The sequence below is a fragment of the Triticum aestivum genome, chromosome 5A, assembly GCF_018294505.1.
Source record: "Triticum aestivum cultivar Chinese Spring chromosome 5A, IWGSC CS RefSeq v2.1, whole genome shotgun sequence".
Taxonomy (NCBI): Eukaryota; Viridiplantae; Streptophyta; class Magnoliopsida; order Poales; family Poaceae; genus Triticum; species Triticum aestivum.
In genome coordinates this window covers 224,412,380-224,431,571 of record NC_057806.1, presented here as the reverse complement: position 1 = coordinate 224,431,571, position 19,192 = coordinate 224,412,380, and positions in this window count along the sequence as shown.

Genomic DNA, 19,192 nt, shown 5'->3' with positions numbered 1-19,192 from the left:
CGTAGATGTCATATGCACGAGTAGAACACAAAGGAGTTGCGGGTATGGGTATATACATATTGCTTGCCGTCACTAGTTGATTCTTGATTCAGCGGCATTGTTGGATGAAGCGGCCCAAACCGACATTACGCGTACGCTTACGCGAGGCTGGTTCTACCGACGTGCTTCGCACACAGGTGGCTAGTGGGTGTCTGTTTCTCCAGCTCTAGTTGAATTAGATTCAATGAACAGGGTTCTTTCTGAAGATCAAAAAGCAATCACTATACCGCGTTGTGGTTTTTGATGCGTAGGTAAGAACGCTTCTTGCTCAGCCCATAGCAGCCACGTAAAACTTGCAACAACAAAGTAGAGGACGTCTAACTTGTTTTTGCAGGGCATGTTGTGATGTGATATGGTCAAGACATGATGCTAAATTTTATTGTATGAGATGATCATGTTTTGTAACACAGTTATCGGCAACTGGTAGGAGCCATATGGTTGTCGCTTTATTGTATGAAATGCAATCGCCATGTAATTGCTTTACTTTATCACTAAGCGGTAGCGATAGTCGTGGAGGCAATAGTTGGCGTGACGACAATGATGTTTCGATGGAGATCAAGGTGTCAAGCCGGTGATGATGGTGATCATGACGGTGCTTTACAGATGGAGATCAAAGGCACAAGATGATGATGGCCATATCATATCACTTATATTGATTGCAAGTGATGTTTATCTTTTATGCATCTTATTTTCCTTAGATCGACGGTAGCATTATAAGATGATCTCTCACTAAATTTTAAGGTATAAGTGTTCTCCCTGAGTATGCACCATTGCGAAAGTTCGTCGTGCCGAGACACCACGTGATGATCGGGTGTGATAAGCTCTACGTTCACATACAACGGCTGCAAGCCGGTTTTGCACATGCAGAATACTCGGGTTAAACTTGACGAGCCTAGCATATGCAGATATGGCCTCGGAACACTGAGACCGAAAGGTCAAGCATGAACCATATAGTAGATATGATCAACAGTGATGTTCACCATTGAAAACTACTCCATCTCACGTGATGATCGGACATGGTTTAGTTGATATGGATCGCGTGATAACTTAGATGATTAGAGGGATGTTTGTCTAAGTGGGAGTTCTTAAGTAATATGATTAATTGAACTTTAATTTATCATGAACTTAGTACCTGATAGTACTTTGCTTGTCTATGTTGTTGTAGATAGATAGCCCGTGTTGTTGTTCCGTTGAATTTTAATGCGTTCCTTGAGAAAGCAAAGTTGAAAGATGATGGTAGTAATTACACGGACTGGGTCCGTAACTTGAGGATTATCCTCATTGCTACACAGAAGAATTACTTCCTGGAAGCAACGCTAGGTGCCAAACCCGCTGCAGGAGCAACGCCAGATGTTATGAACATCTGGCAGAGCAAAGCTAATGACTAATCGATAGTTTAGTGTGCCATGCTTTATGGGTTACAACCGGGACTTCAACGACGTTTTGAACGTCTTGGAGCATATGAGATGTTCCAGGAGTTGAAGTTAATATTTCAAGCAAATGCCCTGATTGAGAGATATGAAGTCTCCAGTAAGTTCTACAGCTACAAGATGGAGGAGAATAGTTCTGTCAGTGAACATATACTCAAAATGTCTGGGTACCACAACCACTTGACTTAACTGGGAGTTAATCTTCCTGATGATAGTGTCATTGACAGAGTTCTTCAATCACTGCCACCAAGCTACAAGAGCTTCGTGATGAACTATAATATGCAAGGGATGGATAAGAAGATTCCCGAGCTCTTCGCAATGCTAAAGGTTGCGGAGGTAGAAATCAAGAAGGATCATCAAGTGTTGATGGTCAACATGACCACCAGTTTCAAGAAAAAGGGTAAAGGGAATAAGGGGAACTTCAAGAAGAACAGCAAGCCAGTTGCTGCTCAAGTGAAGAAACCCAAGTCTGGACCTAAGCCTGAGACTGAGTGCTTCTACTACAAAGGGACTGGTCACTAGAAGCGGAATTGCCCCAAGTATTTGGCGGATAAGAAGGATGGCAAGGTGAACAAAGGTATATGTGATATACATGTTATTGATGTGTACCTTACTAATGCTCACAGTAGTGCCTGGGTATTTGATACTGGTTCAGTTGGTAACATTTGCAACTCGAAACAGGGACTACCGATTAAGCAAAGATTGGCTAAGGACAAGGTGACGATGCACGTGGGAAATGGTTCCAAAGTCGATGTGACCGCGGTCGGCACGCTACCTCTACATCTACCTTCAGGATTAGTTTTTGACCTAACTAATTGTTATTTGGTGCCATCGTTGAGAATGAACATTATATCTGGATCTTGTTTGATGCGAGATGGTTATTCATTTAAATATGAGAATAATGATTGTTCTATTTATATGAGTAATATCTTTTAAGGCCATGCACCCTTGAAGAGTGGTCTATTTTTGATGAATCTCGATAGTAGTGATACACATATTCATAATATTGAAGCTAAAAGATGCAGAGTTAATAATGATAGTGCAATTAATTTGTGGCACTGCTGTTTAGGTCATATTGGTATAAAGCGCATGAAGAAACTCCATTCTGATGGACTTTTGGAATCACTTGATTATGAATCACTTGGTACTTGCGAGCCATGCCTTATGGGTAAGATGACTAAAACGCCGTTTTCCGGAACTACGGAGCGAGCAACAGATTTGTTGGAAATCATACATACTGATGTGTGTGGTTTGATGAATGTTGAGGCTCGCGGCGGGTATCGTTATTTTCTCACCTTCGCAGATGATTTGAGCAAATATGGGTATATCTACTTGATGAAACATAAGTCTAAAACCTTTGAAAAGTTCAAAGAATTTCAGAGTGAAGTGGAAAATCATTATAACAAGAAAATAAAGTTTCTACGATCTAATCGTGGAGGAGAATATTTGAGTTATGAGTTTGGTCTTCATTTGAAACAATGCGAAACGGTTTTGCAACTCACGCCACCCGAAAGACCACAGCGTAATGGTGTGTCTGAACGTTGTAATCGTACTTTACTCGATATGGTATGATATGTGATGTCACTTACTAATTTACCGCTATATTTTGGGGTTATGCTTTAGAGACGGCTGCATTCACGTTAAATAGGGCACCATCTAAATCCATTAAGATGACGCCTTATGAACTGTGGTTTGGCAAGAAACCAAAGTTGTCGTTTCTTAAAGTTTGGGGCTGCGATGCTTATGTGAAAAAGCTTCAACCTGATAAGCTCGAACCCAAATCGGAGAAATGTGTCTTCATAGGATACCCAAAGGAGACTGTTGGGTACACCTTCTATCATAGTTCCGAAGGCAAGACATTCGTTGCTAAGAATGGATCATTTCTAGAGAAGGAGTCCTTTCTAGAGAAGGAGTATCTCTCGAAAGAAGTGAGTGGGAGGAAAGTAGAACTTGATGAGGTAACTGTACCTGCTCCCTTATTGGAAAGTAGTTCATCACAGAAATTTGTTCCTGCGATTCCTACACCAATTAGTGAGGAAGCTAATTATGAAGATCATGTAACTTCAAATCAAGTTACTACCGAACCTCGTAGGTCAACCAGAGTAAGATCCGACCAGAGTGGTACGGTAATCCTATTCTAGAAGTCATGTTACTTGACCATGAAGAACCTACGAACTATGAGGAAGTGATGATGAGCCCAGGTTCTGCAAAATGGCTTGAGGCCATGAAATCTGAGATGGGATCCATGTATGAGAACAAAGTGTGGACTTTGGTTGACTTGCACGATGATCGGCAAGCCATCGAGAATAAATGGATCTACAATAAGAAGACTGACACTGACGGTAATGTTACTATCTACAAAGCTCGACTTGTTGCGAAAGGTTTTCGACAAGTTCAAGGAGTTGACTACGATGAGACTTTCTCACCCGTAGTGATGCTTAAGTCCGTCCGAATCATGTTTGCAATTGCCACATTTTATGGTTAGGAAATTTGGCAAATGTATGTAAAGACTGCATTCCTAAATGGATTTTTGGAAGAAGAGTTGTATATGATGCAACCCGAAGGTTTTATCGATCCAAAGGGAGCTAACAAAGTGTGCAAGCTCCAGCGATCCATCTATGGACTGGTGCAAGCATCTCGGAGTTGGAATAAACATTTTGATAGTGTGATCAAAGCATATGGTTTATACAGACTTTTGGAGAAGCCTGTATTTACAAGAAAGTGAGTGGGAGCTCTGTAGCATTTCTAATATTATATGTGGATGACATATTATTGATTGGAAATGATATAGAATTTCTGGATAGCATAAAAGGATACTTGAATAAGACTTTTTCAATGAAAGACCTCGGTGAAGCTACTTACATATTGGGCATCAAGATCTATAGATATAGATCAAGATGCTTAATTGGACTTTCACAAAGCACATACCTTGATAATGTTTTGAAGAAGTTCAAAATGGATCAAGCAAAGAAAGGGTTCTTGCCTGTGTTACAAGGTGTGAAGTTGAGTCGGACTCAATGCCCGACCATTGCAGAAGATAGAGAGAAAATGAAAGATGTTCCCTATGCTTCAGCCATAGGCTCTATCATGTATGCAATGTTGTGTACCAGACCTGATGTGTGCCTTGTTATTAGTTTAGCAGGGAGGTAGCAAATTAATCCAGGAGTGGATCACTGGACAGCGGTCAAGAACATCCTGAAATACCTGAAAAGGACTAAGGATATGTTTCTTGTTTATGAAGGTGACAAATAGCTCGTCATAAATGGTTACGTCGATGCAAGCTTTGACACTGATCTGGATAACTCTAAGTCAAAAACCGGATATGTGTTTTTATTGAATGGTGGAGCTGTCAGTTGGTGCAGTTCTAAGCAAAGCGTCATGGCGGGATCTATGTGTGAAGCGGAGTACATAGCTGCTTCAGAAGCAGCAAATGAAGGAGTCTGGATGAAGGAATTCATATCCGATCTAGGTGTCATACCTAGTGCATCGGGTCCAATGAAAATGTTTTGTGACAATACTGGTGCAATTGCCTTGGCAAAGGAATCCAGATTTCACAAAAGAACCAAGCAAATTAAGAGACGCATCAATTCCATCCGCGATCAAGTCAAGGAGGGAGACATAGAGATTTGCAAGATACATACGGATCTAAATGTTGCAGACCCGTTGACTAAGCCTCTCTCACGAGCAAAACATGACCAGCACCAAGACTCCATGGGTGTTAGAATCATTACTGTGTAATCTAGATTATTCACTCTAGTGCAAGTGGAAGACTGAAGGAAATATGCCCTAGAGGCAATAATAAAGTTGTTATTTATATTTCCTTATATCATGATAAATGTTTATTATTTGTGCTAGAATTGTATTAACCAGAAACTTGTTACATGTGTGAATACATAGACAAACAAAGTGTCACTAGTTTGCCTCTACTTGACTAGCTCATTGAATCAATGATAGTTATGTTTCCTAACCATAGACATGAGTTGTCATTTGATTAACGGGATCACATCATTAGAGAATGATGTGATTGACTTGACCCATCCATTAGCTTAGCACGATGATCGTTTACTTTGATGCTATTGCTTTCTTCACGACTTATACATGTTCCTATGACTACGAGATTATGCAACTCTCGAGTACCGGAGGAACACTTTGTGTGCTACCAAACGTCACAACGTAACTAGGTGATTATAAAGGTGCTCTACAGGTGTCTCTGATGGTACTTGTTGAGTTGGCACAGATCAAGATTAGGATTTGTCACTCTGATTGTCGGAGAGGTATCTCTAGGCCCTCTCGGTAATGCACATCACTATAAGCCTTGCAAGCATTGTGATTAATGATTTAGTTGTGGGAAGATGCATTACGGAACGAGTAAATATACTTGCCGGTAATAATATTGAACTAGGTATGAGGATACCGATGATCGAATCTCGGGCAAGTAAGATACCGATGACAAAGGGAACAACGTATGTTGTTATGCGGTTTGATCGATAAAGATCTTCATAGAATATGTAGGAGCCAATATGACTATCCAGGTTCTGCTATTGGTTATTGACCGGAGATGAGTCTCGGTCATGTCTACATAGTTCTCGAACCCATAGGGTCCGCACACTTAACGTTCGGTGATGATCGGTATTATGAGTTTATGTGTTTTGATGTGCCGAAGGTAGTTTGGAGTCCCGGATATGATCACGGACATGACGAGGAGTCTCGAAATGGTCGAGACATCGAGATTGATATATTGGATGACTATGTTTGGACTTCGGAAAGGTTCCGGGCAAGTTCGGACAAATACCGGAGTACCGGGAGGTTACCGAAACCCCCCGGGGAGTGTAATGGGCCTATTGGGCCTTAGTGGAGAAGAGGAGGGGCGGCCAGGGCTGGTCGCGCGCCCCTTCTCCCTCTAGTCCGAATTGGACAAGGGGGGGGGCGTTCCTTTCCCCTCTATCCTACTCCTAGTCTTGAAGGGTTGGAGTCCTACTCCCGGTGGGAGTAGGACTCCCCTTGGGCCTTGGGGCGCGCCTAGGAGGGACGACCTCTCCCCCTCCTCCAATCCTTTATATACGGAGGAGGGGGGTACCCCATAGACACACAAGTTGATCAGTTGATCTTTTAGCCATGTGCGGTGCCCCCCTCCACCATAATCCACCTCGGTCATATCGTAGCGGTGCTTAGGCGAAGCCCTGAGTCGGTAGCATCATCATCACCGTCATCATGCCGTCGTGCTGACAAAACTCTCCCTCGAAGCTCTGCTAGATCGAAGTTCGTGGGACGTCACCGAGCTGAACGTGTGCTAAACTCGGAGGTGACGTGCGTTCGGTACTTGGATCGACCGGATCGTGAAGATGTACGATACATCAACCGCATTCTCAGAACACTTCCGCTTATGGTCTACGAGGGTACGCGGACAACACTCTCCCCTCTTGTTGCTATGCATCACCATGATCTTGCGTGTGCATAGGAAACTTTTTGAAATTACTACGTTCCCCAACAAGAAGTGCTTAGCTTTGGGTTCAATCTTGTGGTGTCCTTTCCCAGTGACTGCAAGGGTAGCAAGGCACGTATTGTATTGTTGCCATCGAGGATAAAAAGATGAGGTTTATATCATATTTCTTGAGTTTATCCCTCTACATCGTGTCATCTTGCCTAATGTGTTACTCTATTCTTATGAACCTAATACTCTACATGCATGCTGGACAGCGGTCGATGTTTGGAGTAATAGTAGTAGATGCAGAATCGTTCTGGTCTACTTGTCGCGAGCGTGATGCCTATATACATGATCATGCCTAGATATTCTCATAATTATTCACTTTTCTATCAATTGCTTGACAGTAATTTGTTCACCCACCGTAGAATTTTCTATCTTGAGAGAAGCCACTAGTGAAACCTATGGCCCCCGGGTCTATTTTCCATTATATTAATCTCCCGTCAACTAGCTATTTCTGGCGCCGTTTATTTTTCTATCTTTATTTTCCAATCTATGCAACAAAAATACCAAAATATTTATCTTATTATCTCTATCAGATTTCACTTTTGTAAGTGACCGTGGAGGGATTGACAACCCCTTTATCGCGTTGGTTGCGAGGTTCTTCTTTGTTTGTGCAGGTACGAGGGACTTGCGTGTAATCTCCTACTGGATCGATACCTTGGTTCTCATAAACTAAGGGAAATACTTGCGCTACTTTGCTGCATCACCCTTTCCTCTTCAAGGAAAACCAACGCATGCTCAAGAGGTAGCAACGAGGCAGAAAAGCTTCCTCCATAACTCAAAATGGGACTCGCAGCCCAGGAATAGCTCACAAAGAGCAACAAAATCCGCAATATGCAGGATAGAGGCCGGCGTAAGATTGTGCAGTTGGAGGCCATAGTACTCTAGGAGACCTTGGAGGAAAGGGTGGATTGGAAATCCAACGCCTCTTAATAAAAAAGAGACGAAGCACACTCATTCCCCCTGGTTGGATTGGCGAAATTTTCTGCCAAGGCTTTGCCAGTGAAAGAGGTTAATCCTGCTCGAACGGGGACTAGATCCGCGGGGGGAAGGAATCTCTGCGTTTGGAGCTTAACCAGCTGGTCGTGCGATATTGAACATCTCTCCCAATCGCTTTTTTCGGAGCCATGAGGGGGGAGGAGGAACTGGGAGCGCTAGCCATGTTTGAATGGTTTCTCCTAGCAAGCTCTAAGGATTTTCTGCCTGGTGTGGAATGGCATATGAGATCCAATCCCTTTAAATAGACACCTTTTTTACATGCCCATGGTGTTATGTGCAAAAAATATTCTGACTTTTTGTATTCGCTCGACACGTGGAAGCGGAAGCAATGGAGGCGCAGAAGCTGAAGGATATGGCATTAAATGAACATCCGAGTATAACTCTTTGGGTCAGATGCTTTGAAGTATTCAGAGGAGGAACCCGCCTTGCAATGCCGTAGACAATCTGCGCGCCGGACACATCGTCATTGAAGCCTGGTTCGGGGGCTACTGAGGGAGTCCTAGATTATGGGGTCCTCGGGCGTCCGGGCTATGCGACATGGGCCGGACTAATGGGCCATGAAGATACAAGATAGAAGACTTCCTCCCGTGTCCGGATGGGACTCTCCTTTACATGGAAGGCAAGCTTGGTGTTTGGATATGAAGATTCCTTCCTCTGTAAACCGACCCTGTACAACCCTAGGTCCCTCTGGTGTCTATATAAACCAGAGGGTTTAGTCCGTAGAAGCAATCATAATCGTAATCATACAGGCTAGACATCTAGGGTTTAGCCATTACGATCTCGATGTAGATCAACTCTTGTAAACCCCATATTCATCCAAGATAATCAAGCAGGAAGTAGGGTATTACCTCCATCAAGAGGGTCCGAACTGGGGTAAACATCGTGTCCCTGTCTCCTGTTACCTGTGATCCTCAGACGCACAGTTCGGGACCCCCTACCCGAGATCTGCCGGTTTTGACATCGACACCCTCAATCACACACACCTTGATCTGGTTGGCCATTTCTTTTGTGTTGCCTAATCATAAACAGTTCATCCGAGTGAACCGTATGATTTATATCGCACACGCCTTCATCAGGCTGCCCGTTTCTTTTGTTCTGCCTCATCGCACACAGTTCAATGGACTGAACCGTATGCCCTGAATCGCACACGCAACTAAAATCTGAACCGTGTTTGATGGCTCCTCAATCGCAAACGTTTTGCACCTTTTTTGATGGTTCTTTTACACCATTGTTTGCTATTATTGCATCGCACACAGTTTTGTCGAAGGGTCTCTGATCGTAGTGTCGCGTTAGCAGCATCCTGCAGTAGTGTCTCTACATCATTACCATTACTAGGTTGGGCATCAACATGAACATCGTCATTAGCATTATCACTAGGTTCATGTTCATTACCAGGTTGTGTCTCAGCATTAGAAATAGAAATATCATTGGGATTCTCAGGTGTGTCTATAGCAGGTTCACTAGCATGCAAAGTCCTATCAGTTTTTTTTCTTTTTAGTATGAGGACAAGGTGCATCAGTATTAATTCTCTAAGAATCCTGCTCAATTCTCTTAGGATGGCCCTATAGATACAAAGGTTCCTGGGTCATCTTACCACCTCTAGTCATAACCCTAATAGCATTATCATTATTCTTACTATTCAACTCATTAAGTAAATCATCTTGTGCCTTAAGTACTTGTTCTACTTGAGTTGTAACCATGGAAGCATGTTTACTAATAAGCTTAAGATCATTGACAGTTCTACTCATAAAATCACCCAAGTGGTCAAGCATGTAAGCATTACTTTTCAATTGTCTACTAACATAAGCATTGAAGTTTTCTTGTTTAACAATAAAATTATCAAACTCATCCAAGCATTGACTAGCAGACTTATTATGAGGAATACCACCTTCATCAAATCTACGGAGAGATTTTACCTCTACTACCTGTGTCGGGTTATCAGGACCATGTATTTCTTCAATAGGTGGTAAATTTTTAACATCTTCAGCTTTAATACCTTTTTCTTTCATAGATTTCTTTGCCTCTTGCATATCTTCAGGACTGAGAAATAGAATACCATTTTTATTCGGAGTTGGCTTCGGAGTTGCTTCAGGAAGTGTCCAATCATTATCATTACTCAATATATTATTCAATAGTAACTCAGCATGCTCAACAGTTCTTTCCCTGAAAACACAACCAGCACAACTATCCATGTGGTCTCTGGAAGCATCGGGTAGTCCATTATGAAAGATATCAAGTATTTCATTTTTCTTGAGAGGATAATCAGGCAAAGCATTAAGTAATAGGAGAAGCCTCCCCCAAGCTTGTGGGAGACTCTCTTCTTCAATTTGCACAAAATTAAATATTACCTTTAAAGCAGCTTGTATGAGCAGGGAAATATTTTTTAGAGAAGTAATTAATCATATCTTGGGGACTATGCGCACAACTAGGAGCAAGAGAATTAAACCATATCTTAGCATCACCCTTTAATGAGAAAGGAAACAATTGAAGGATATCGTAAGAGCGAATTTTTTCCTCATGAGCAAATAGGGTGGCTATATCATTTAATTCAGTAAGATGTGCCACAAAAGTTTCAGATTCATAACCATGAAAAGGATCAGATTCAACCAAAGTAATTAACTCAGGATCGACAGAGAATTCATAATCCTTATCAGTAACAAATATAGGTGAAGTAGCAAAAGCGGGATCATATTTCATTCTAGCATTCAAGGATTTTTCTTTCAGCTTAGCTAACAATTTCTTAAGATCCTCTCTATCATTGCAAGCAAAGAAGTCTCTAGCAGTTTCTTCATCCATAACATAACCCTCAGGAACAACAGGAAATTCATATCTAGGGGGAGAATCATAATCATCATTTTCAATAATATCATTCATTTCAGTAATTTCATTCTCTCTAACCCAGAAGTTGTTCATCAAGAAATTCACCTAGTGGCATAGTATCACCAAGCACATAGGTAGTATCATCATAATCATCATGCATAGTAGAAGTGGCATCATCAATAACATGCGACATATCAGAATCAATAGCAGGTATAGGTGTCGCAATTTTATGCAAAACAGAAGGAGAATCAAGTGTAGAGCTAGATGGCAGTTCCTTACCTCCCCTCGTAGTTGAAGGAAAAATCTTGGTTCTTTGATCTTTGAGATTCCTCATAGTGATCAACATATATAAATACCAAGTGACTCAGAGAATAGAGCTATGCTCCCCGGCAACGGCGCCAGAAAAAGGTCTTGATAACCCACAAGTATAGGGGATCGCAACAGTTTTTGAGGGTAGAGTATTCAAGCCAAATTTATTGATTCGACACAAGGGGAGCCAAAGAATATTCTTGAGTATTAGAAGCTGAGTTTTCAATTCAACCACACCTGAAAGACTTAATATCTGCAGCGAAGTATTTAGTAGCAAAGTAGTATGGAAGTAACGGTAACGGTGGCAAAAGTAATAGTAGCAGTTTTGTAGCAATCATAACAGTGGCAATGGAAAAGTAACGAAGCAAAGATCAATATGTGAAAAGCATGTTGGCAATGGATCAATGATGGATAATTATGTCGGATGGCATTCACCATGCAACAGTTATAACATAGGGTGACACAGAACTAGCTCTAGTTCATCAATATAATGTAGGCATGTATTCCGAATATAGTCATACATGCATATGGAAAAGAACTTGCATGCCATCTTTTGTCCTACCATCCCATGGCAGCGGGGTCCTATTGGAAACTAAGGGATATTGAGGCCTCCTGTTAATAGAGTACCAGAGCAAAGCATTAGCACTTAGTGAATACATGAACTCCTCAAACTATGTTCATCATCGGGAGTGTTCCCGTGTCAGGACCCCAATTCCAAGTCACATTGATCTAGCCGGTAACACCTCATATCACTTTGCGGCCTCACGCACGGTATTCCCACGAGTGTCGCCTTACCATGGCCTGGGACCGTTTGCGCCTTTTGGCTCACGTATATTATAGTGTCGCTAGCATCCATATGACAGAGAACCCGGGCCGACATGACTAGTCGTGAACCCAAAGTGGCACTAACTTACGGGAACAGGCATACATGAATCAACATCAAGCATGTCGGCCAGCAGCGTGCGAATCCAGGCTGTAGCACTAGGCTAACAGGACTCCGGTGAACCGGGCTGTAGCAGGCTAGGCAGGACTCCGGATGTCATCGCGTGACATTTCCCCGAAGGGACAAACATAGGAACGAAGTGAATCACATGCCGGCCAGTCAAATGTTCCGGAGTAGTAGTGCTGGGCTAACAGGACTCCGGTAAACCGGGCTGTAGCGGACTACTATGGCTCATGGAAGCACAAGACTACATTTCCCCATAAGAGAGGCTACTAAGGATAAACAACTAGGTTGTCGGATCCCACACATACCAAACATTTCAATCATACACACAATATGCTCAATATGTGCAATACAACATGGCATCACAACAAGACTCGACGACTCAGAGTATTTATTCATTAGGCTCCGAGGAGCCAAGAATTACAAACATGGGTCTCATGACCCAATATTCAGAGCATACAAGCAACAAGCACATGCGGAAGCTTAACTTGTCTGAGTACAGACAACTACAAATGAAGAAGGCTCAGAAGCCTGACTATCTACAAGACCCTCCCAAGGGTACAAGATCGTAGCTGAGGTAACAAGCTAAACGTCGAAGTCCAAGCGGAACTACTAGCGAGACTGAAGTCTCTCTGCAAAACATAAAATAAGCAAACGTGAGTACAAATGTACCCAGCAATACTTACATCAGAACTATCTACATATGCATCGGTATCAACAAAGGGGGTGGTGGAGTTTAACTGCAGCAAGCCAGCTTTGACTCAGTGGCTAACCTGAACTACGACTACAAGTAACTCTTTTGAGGTGGCGCACACGAGTCCACAAATTCACCATATCAATACACCACTATGGATCCGCTCCCGTCTCCCTGTGAGAACGCCATCCATAGCACTCACGCTTATCTTGCGAGTTTTAGAGTATCCACTTTCACTTGTCTATGAACTATGCAAGGGGTCCAAGTTTCCATATCCGAGGAATCCGGCTATTCGAATAGATAATGATAACCCTGCACGGGTGTACTTCTTCACACACGCTCTCACCACTTACCACCATGTACACATCGTGTATCTCGGCAACCTTCAAGCGGAAGCCTGGCGAGGGAGTCGGCCACGACCTGACTAACCAACAAGTCTCTAGTCCAGGTTTATCTCCTATTCGGGTTCCATCCGCAAGGAGATCGGCCGGTGTGTCGCTCACGGCCCCAAACGATGTGACCAGGGTTCCCAAGCCCACCATCCGGGTGCCACTTGGTACACCGTGCCACTGTGCCTAGTCTGTCCCAAGCCCACCTATACCGGGTGCCACTTGGTAGACTACTAACACTACCTACAAACACCAGAAGCTAGTTGCAACTCCTGGACAGAGATCGAGTTGATTAATAAGTCGAGAGAGCTTGGAGCGCCCGGAGCCCAATGTGTGGTAGTAACTGTTCATGGATCACAAACACAGAACTCAGTTCCTGGGGACGGCTGCAATGAGACAACCCACCATGTACTCCTACATGGCCTCTCACCGCTACCTTTACCAAATTGTGTTCACACACTTAGCTCTCAACAGTAGGACATGTTCACCACATTCCAATTCATCCCCGGTGAATCAGACCTAACTCAACTCTAAGCAATAGCAGGCATGAAAAACAAACATGAATGAGTAGGCACATCAGGGCTCAAACAACTCCTACTCATGCTAGTGGGTTTCATCTATTTACTATGGCAATGACATGTCATGCAGAGGAAAGGGGTTCAGCTACCGCAGCATGTAACAGTTGAAACGTTGTTGTCCTAATGCAGTAAAAGAGAGCAGAAGCGAGAGAGTGGTATTGTATCAGAATGAACAAGGGGTTTTTGCTTGCCTGGCACTTCTGAAGATAGTATAACTCTTCATCGGTGTCATCGGTCACATTGTCGAAACCACGTCTACTGAGAGGGGACAAACACCGGCAAACAAGGAAGAAACACAATCAATGCAATGCAACAATATTATGTATGATCATGACATGGCAACATGCTGGTGTTTGGGCTAATACAACAGAAAGTCATTTTAATTGAAGTGGAATTCAAAACTACATCAAATTCCAACTCCAAACCTATTATGAAATTTGCCCTAATCATGTTTCATCCTAAACAGTGCGGTTAACTTGCTGAAACATGCATGAAAATAGTATAGATGGATTCCTTGAATTTTTTTGATAATTTTTCATATATAAATTATTTCATTTGGAGCTATGGTTGATTTTCTATGATTTTTAGAAGTTTATACTATTTTCTGGAATTTTCTGAATAAACTTAAATCCAGAAAATGCTTTACTGCGTCAGCATGACCTCACAGTGACGTCAGCAGGTCAATGGCTCGGTCCAGGTCAAACCTGACGTGTGGGGCCCGTTGGTCAATCACACAGTTAGTTAATTAACTAATTCAGGTTAGTTTAAGTGCTAAGCTAGGTTACTTAGCAGGCCGGGGCCCACATGTCAGTGAGTGAGGGGGTTAATTAGCAGGGTCATCAGCGGCTAATGATGTGCCACGTCACCAGCCACCGGAGTTGGACTCCGACGACCTCACAGTGCGGCGGTGGCTCACCGGAATCGCGTTGTGGGCGTCGGTTGGATGTGCCTAGGGCACCGGCTGATAGCCCTTGCTCCCGCGCATCTAGCGGAGGCAGCAGCAGGTCACGGGGTCACCGGAATCGACGCCGGCGACGAGCCGAGCGGCGGCCGGAGCTACGGCGTAATCGGTTTGGAGCTAGGGGGGCACGTGGGGAGAAGCTGGTGCTGGCTACGGGCTCCTGGATACGCGTTGAGCGCGATGGTGTGCTCGGCTTCGAGCTTCAACGGCTCCAGCCACGGCGGCGACGAGGCACAGCAGCGGCGAGCCTCGGCCATGGTGGGGATGGGGCTAGAGCATGCGAACGCGAGGGGAGAAGAAGGGTTCGGAGCAGGGGCTCACTGCGAGTCTAATGAGCGCGAGAGCAAGGTCGGGGACGCCCGGTAGCTCCCGAATCGACGGCGAGGATCCACGATGACCGACGAGGGAACGGCGGTGTTGGCGGCGTCCAGGGGCTTCAGGCACCATGTGGCTCGGTGAGGAGGAAGAGGGGAACGAGGCGGAGCTTCTTGGCATGTCGGCGAGGCGTGGGGTGGCCGGTGGCCGCAGTGGAGGTCGTCGGCACGCTGCGAGGCGCTCGGCAGCAGCGGGAGAAGGAGAGCAGTGGAGAAGAGAGGCACGGGAGAGGATGAGGCAGTCCAGGGGAAGACGTGGCATCATCCAGGCCGTCGAGGCAGCGACGGGTAGGAGGAGGTGGCCCGGTGCGTGGCCAACGCGCGACGAGCACGCGCCCAGCGTCCTTCTGGCGCTGGGTTGAAGACGACCGGCACTGGTGGTGGGCTGGGCCAGCTCCTGGGCTACATAGTGCTGAGCCTCTTGGCTGTAGGTAAGCGCCAGGTAAGTTTGCTCTCCTTTTATTTGTTTCTGTTTTTCTATTTGTTTGCCTTTGTTTTGATTTAGTTTAACACCAAATCATTTTTATATAATTCTGAAAATATTTTTTTGGGAACTCTTTGAATTAATCCAGTGTCCCTCAATATTTCTCAGAATATTTGGAGCTGTCAAAATATTTATAGCAATGTTTTGGAGCCCCAATCAAATACAATATGTGTTGAGGTAAAATCCAAGATGGCTAGGAAAAATGTGCATCACCTCTGGTTGATGTTTCCAGCATCTACAGAAATCATGAACATTTTTCTAAGACCATTTTAGGTTCTTGGAATTTATTTTAGTTGAACCTATTTGAATTCCATTTGCTGCTAGGGTTTGATCATCCCCATTTAAAGTTTTTGAGAAATTTAAACATGATGCAAGATGATGATGCAATGACAAGCAAGGCCAAAGCTAGGGCTGTGACAATCACCCCCACTAAACAAGAATCTCGTCCCGAGATTCAAGACGTGGAGTAAGAAGACTGAGGGGACACAAAGCTAACATGACCTTGACGATCCGACTGTCCTCCTCGAAGATGTTGATTTATTCCTTCAAATTAATTCTTGACATCTTTGCTTTCGAGATCTTCAACCAACACGATGACGATAGGAAGAAACTCTACAAAAACGATCTTCTCAAAGATCGGGTAACTCAAGATCAACTCATGGAGCAAGATGTTGAAACATCTCTTGAGCTGAGACACAAAACACACATCGAGAGGAAGGGAAGAAACAATTGACGAAGGTTTAATTTGGTAGGCAACAATTCCATGCTGGAGTAGGATGGTGTGTGGTTTCAAAGTAGCGAGGAGATTGATTGCCATGATTCCACAACGGGGCACCTTGGGGGAGGTGACTCGTAAAATTATTACCTTAGGTGGAAAAAAGAATTACTTTTGATCCATAGATCATTGGAACTCTTCATACCAGCCTGAGGTAAATCACAGTTGATCATTTGAAAGAATTCGAGAGGATGGCATACTCAGTTTGGAAAGGAAACTACGGTTATAGAACAACTCGGCAAATGGAAGGCACATTCCAGTTGATACCAAGGATATAACCTAGTGACTGAGCGTTCTTTCAAGAACTTGAGCATTTCCATATTCATTAAGGTTTTACCAACATCCGTGTCAAGGATCGTGGCAACACAACATACTACCATGATGAGTAGTGATGGATGATGCAGATGCAAAGGAAGGTAACACCTTCTCAGATTTCACCTTAGCGAGGCCAAGGAAACAAAATCTGGATGATCGACCGAGAGACATTTAGCACTCCGCTTCTAATGTTCTCCTTGATGTGCTAACGTAACCCATTTATTGATATGGTTTGGTATCTAGAACATCAAGTAAAAGGTCGGACTTCAGGAGCACAAGAATCCATAAGGAACAATTACGAAAGTAAATCCTATGAAATCCTTATGGGGAGGTGGCCAAATTGCTCATTCAAGATACTACAATAATAGATCTTCCGGCTAGGTGTGTTGGCCAGAACATCAACCTTGTCAGGACCTACATCATAGATCTTGGAGAAGTTCCAACCATCATATCTACCTGAGATTCAGATCTGGATGGTAACAGAATATTTCAGACATCATGTCTGGATGGAAAAATGAAAGTTTGCAACACAAATCGGCGAGATGACGTTGCAAGATTCTCGAGAAATGAACTACGATAGTAAGCTCCAAAACATGAGTTGGTTCTGCTACATACGTGTGAACACGTTGTCCGAGACAAACATGACCATGTAGTAGTCTTACAATAAAACACTATCGAGTTCTGGTTGGGAACCATCATCGAGGGTATCGGAGTCTTGTGCATGATCTAGAATTAACACAACAAATTCCTTTTCCTTGAGCAAATCAATCAGTGGGTTGGAGTGCTAGGGAATACATATGGGGTGGAGGTAATTAATCTACCAAACCATAGTATACTTTGCACATGCATGACTGATTTGGGATGATTCCAGAGGAAGCAAAACTAACTCTCTCACATTCACGGCGGCAACTTGCATCGAATGCACATGAATGAGAGGAAGTCACTTCTTTCATCCAAACATATCCTTCATGAACGGGGCATGAAGAAAATGCTTACACAAGTTTTCAACACTAGGTTGATGTTCAGCATGAATCATGGGGGAGGAAAAATGTTGTTGATGGGCTCAATAGCAACTCATCGGAATTTCCATATCACTGGACTTCCACCATCATGTGAACACGGTGATAACATTGGTCAGACCAAAAGATGTAATGGTGTATGCTCGGGGGATGAACCACGAGTAAGACAACATTACGAACATCGTTGGTTCTGATTTGACTTGACGATAGCCCATACTCAAGTTGAAATTTTGATAAGACAATAGATCCAACAACTAATCACGAGGACCAGTCGATGAAGATATCATCTTTCTTCAACACACACACACACAAAAGATATCCCTTTAAAATGAACTAAGTTAGGCAAGCTTTTTATCTTCCAACTCTCCAAGTTGTTGTTTAGCTTCACAACTAGCTCAGGGGTATCCAACACAGATTCTTGGAGAAAGGGTGGTTTACAAGAAACCAGCTTGATCACGAGCTCAACATAACGGTCAGGCGACAACCTGGTAACACTTCCGAGAAGATAATCAGAAAGTCACGAACCACCAATATGTTACTACACTCGAGAACAATCTTGCTTTTCAGGGCAAGACGATGTGATCAAGAGAGTGATGGATTGACACAATCCTATCTCATTGATCGAGGAGTGCACCAGGGAAAATGGACTAGGTAACACGATCAACCTTAGGGCGATGATTCAGAAATCAACACTCTAAGAATGAGGTTATTGTCCATTTAACTACCAAGCAACAGAGTTGCTAGGAGTGTAGATTTCACGCATCACGGTTCACTTGTCGGTGATCCGGTTACAATAACACAGGGACCGAGGAATGAATAATGATGGCAAGAGGTATCACTGTATCAAGAGTTCATAGGATGGTGTGCAATTTCCATGACAATCTTGATATAAAGATGGTAATACTCCAAGGTAGAACAGAATCAAAAGCTGGATTGGCATTTGATTTGCGGATTATAACTGCTTTGACCCAATCCTAGATATGGATAAGGTGCCAGAGTTTGTTTCTCCTAGTCATTCTGAATAGGATGGCTTGACGGACCACAAGAATAGTAGGCATCGATGAACACGAATGCACAACTAGTCCTGACTATCAATTGATAGACAGAGGTCAGAATACAACTAAAGAGAGACAACTCAAAGGAACATATGGTTTTCTGAGTTGCGGATGCATAGATTTGGTATGTCAAACAAGTTCAACATATTTCTTCCAGGTAATCCATGCAGAAAGGTAGGACTGGCAGATTCACAATGCAGAATGGATAACTCATCAAGATCACTCTAGTTGTGATCTTTTGATTCAACAGAACTTCTGCCATAAGCAGTTCATGATATTTGGAAGAAGGATATACCATGAACCTCGAGGACTATCACAATGGTTACTAATATCCTAAAGGAACGAGCAAAACTATCAACATGAAGTAAGTAGGGTGAATCTCGGGTTCAGAAACCCACGAGTAGAATACCTACTACTAAGTAGCATCACGGGATGCTCTCGAGAATGGTGGCCAGAATCATCACACTAGGAATATAAAGCATGGCTAGATTATGGGTGGTTCTCTAAGATGCCTAGGGTC